General features: G+C 41.6%; 1 pseudogene; it reads right to left on the bottom strand.

Moving 5' to 3' along the window:
* Positions 1-530: 530 nt before the first annotated feature.
* Positions 531-1,386, bottom strand: LOC137235987 (mitochondrial uncoupling protein 4 pseudogene; annotated as a pseudogene).
* Positions 1,387-3,693: the final 2,307 nt, after the last annotated feature.

Genomic DNA, 3,693 nt, shown 5'->3' with positions numbered 1-3,693 from the left:
ACATTATAGCTGAGGTCCCAGCAAGAATTCTTAAAAAAAAAATGCTTTAGCAAAAGTAAAAAGCTTTTCTTTTCTCAGTAAAATTACTTTCGTTTATCTAATGCCGTTCAGGGTGTAGAGCCTTTCAAAAATAAGGATTTTACATTCTCAGTTTGCATTTTTTAACATGTAACTACTCGACATAATTTTTAATTTTATTGTAGGCTGGTGTTTGGAAAAAATTTTGGAATTCGCACAAAATGTATTATTTTGTAAAGAGCTGCTCAGTCAACTGGCACGAGAGGCTATCCAGTTACAAGCCCCAATACCGCATGTTGTGATTGGTAATCAAATCGGTGCTACTTTACTACCCGGCATACTACTTATCATATCCCTATGCCACTCAACAACATTTGACTCGAGTCAACCAAGTCCTATAAATGATCATGACCATGTACATTGTTCCCACATGACACTACACTTACACTTACGCTTACATTCTGAGCAAAGATTTTTACATATCTTAAATATAAACAGCGTCATGTAAACACTCACCTGCCCTTATCGCCAGTCGGTTGATTCATAATTCTTATTTTTACCACATCAGCTGGTGTTCCCATAATCGCAGCCACAAATCCAGCACAAATAGATGAAAGTACATGTACCGTATGACAATCAGGCATACTCAATTTGACCATTATCATATGCTTTATAGTATCATATGTTGTGAGATCAGCAAGATTAACAAGTGCTGAGCGTTGTACATTCGCTACGCTACCTTTCCATAAACCAGCTATACCACCAGGACGTATAATTTCTTTAAAGGCATGTTCAGCACCATGAACACGTGCAGGTTCGCCCATTAGCCGGCGTTTGCCCTTCATTTGAATTTGTACCTTAACAAGATCAGCTGGTGAAGCTAGCCATTGTGAGACTGCTCCTGCAGACACACCACAAAGAGCAGACCCCCACAATGGTAATGTAATATGGCCATTCTCATCGCTCCCCAATTTACGACGTAGGAAATCATAGCTACATATACGTATGCCACTATAGACTACATGACGGTAAAGTGCTGGTGAGACACCTTGCCACAGCTTCATAGTGCTCTGCTCCCTGACAATTCCATACGCTGTCGCTATCATACCACGATACTTAGGCGTAATGCTTGTATTTGTATCAACTGCTGCTTCCCCCTAAATTTGTAACCGTGTTTTAGTCAGATCTAGTGGATAGGTAGCTAGTTCCGCAATTGAAGCAGCTACAACGGATACCACATAAGTGCAAGCAAATGAATCTGCATAATCATACTTCACTGGACGCATTTGATTGCGTGTGGAAGATGTGGCCGTTGGTGGTGGAGGTGGAGGACAATGCACCAGATTTACTCTGAGTTGGGCTTTGCATAGTGACGTTTTTATTGATTAAAGGTAGACGATTTTGATATCTCTAGTAAAATAAAGCCAAAAATTATAGAATGAGTAAATAAAATTAAACAAAACAATTACTGAACGTTGTCCCTCATGCTCATGGCACACATGTATATAAATATTTAATAATGCTGCTGTTTAACACAATTGCACCCAGTTGATAATAAAATTTGATTGCTGATTGCACCTTGCCATTTGAAGTAAATGATGAAGGATTGCTGTTTTTACCTTTTTTCCAAATATGCAACCTGAAAGGAAAAGAAGGAAAATGAAAATTAGTAAAATGTGTAAAAAATACAATTGATGCGTACCTCGTTTTTTTCATCAATTACAGGAAATTCATTGAAGGGTAACACAATCCACTTTTACAATAACACAATTCACACTTACAAAAAAATCCACACGTACTTGCCGAATGGTGTTGCCAGATGCTAAGGCGGCGCAAAATCGGGAAAAACGCAATCACATTTTTTTTCCCTTTCCTTCTTCTTTTTTGGGCCGTGTTTTACGGATTTGAACAAATTTTATTAAAATGTTCCCAAAAGGTGATGGCGAAAAAGGGGAATTTATAACCTGAAAGAAATGATCTTTTCCAAAATATCCTATTACCACCCAGATCAAATACACCTGATTTCTTATAGTGGGGTTAATGTACAATTTATTTATCACACTTTACAAATTTTTTTGTTGATTACACTATACAAATGTAAACTTAGGGGCGGAAATTAGTAGTTAGATGTAGCCGTATATGGGCGGAACGCCTCAACCGATGCCCGATGATAATTAGCCATCCGACGATGCGGATCAGCAGAGGATGGACGTCGATGCCGCAAACGAACCGTAACGGGCACGCTGGTACTACAGCTAAACCTGCACCATTCTAAGGCAGCCTCGGCTGCCCTAATATTACGCCTCAGCACTACGTATGAGGACGTCGTTCTAGTCCAGGAGCTTAGGGTCGTTGGCAGCAAAGTCTGTGGACTCCTTTCTAAGGACTACCGGCTGGTGACACCGCCCGTGACAGGTAGAATCAGATCTTGGATTCTAGTAAAGAAAAATCTAGTATTTATTTTACTATCTCTTTTTAGGACTTTACCTGTATTAGCCTCGAGCTACAGGGGCAAACAATCTGGCTGATGTCCGCATATCTATCGCACGATCGCCCAACTTCTGTGCAGGACCGGCTCTGCAAAGCGGTACGGGAGGCCCACAGTAAAGGGTTCCCGATAATAATTGGGGCCGATGCCAATGCACATCACACTGCTTGGGACTCTACCGACATTCACAGTAAGGGTGAGTCTCTTTTTGATTCTATTATAAGTAACAATCTAAGTATATGCAACTCTGGAGACAAACCAACTTTCATCACCTCAAACAGGAAGGAGGTTCTAGATGTTACTCTAGTTTCTGGGGCATTCTCTGACCTTGTCAAAAATTGGAGAGTTTCCAACGAAAACTCCTACTCTGATCATATGTATATCATTTTCACTCTGCTCTTGCGTACACCGCCTAGGGTGGCTTACAGGAATAGGAGACGTACGGACTGGAACCTTTATAAAAAAGTCCTATCCTCTACTCTCCTAAAGAACGCTTCTCACGGTAGGCCGAGCCTGCCGCTAACAACTGATGAAGCGCCTCCTTTAGACACAACATTTGCTTCTCTCGGTGAGCTAGACTCATCGTCAAAAATAGAAGAAGCAGTAGATCTTATCACCAAATCTTGTAACGCTGCCTTCACAGTAGCCTGCCCGGAGATTAAGGTGAGGGGTAAAAAGAAACCCTATTGGTGGAACCAAGAAATCTCCGAGCAGAGGAAAAACAGCAGAAAACTCTTTAACAAGGCTAAGCGCAAAGGAATCTGGTCCCATTATAGGGACGCCTTGAAATCTTTTAAGAAGTTAATCCAGTAGGCCAAAGGGGACTCCTGGAAGAACTTCACTAATGACATCGAAGAAGTCTCAGAGGCCAATCGCCTACGAAAGGTCCTCTCCAAAAACCCCATACCTACAAGCTGCATTCGCACAACGAGCGGAGAATGGGTCACTTCTAGTACGGAAATTCTCGAAACCCTGATCAGAACTCACTTTCCGGGCTGCAGATCTCAACCATACATCTTAAACACGCAATTTAACCCAGGGCCATTTCAACCCCTGGACCACATTGTAAGTGAAAAAGGAGTAATCTGGGCAATCAAGTCCTATAAACCCTTCAAATCTCCGGGAACGGATGGAATATTTCCCGCTGAATTGCAAGCTGCAAGCGATCTTATAAGCCCGCTGCTAGC

This window comes from Eurosta solidaginis, unplaced genomic scaffold (genome assembly GCF_040869045.1).
Source record: "Eurosta solidaginis isolate ZX-2024a unplaced genomic scaffold, ASM4086904v1 ctg00001172.1, whole genome shotgun sequence".
NCBI lineage: Eukaryota > Metazoa > Arthropoda > Insecta > Diptera > Tephritidae > Eurosta > Eurosta solidaginis.
This window is presented reverse-complemented; position numbering and strand designations above follow the sequence as displayed.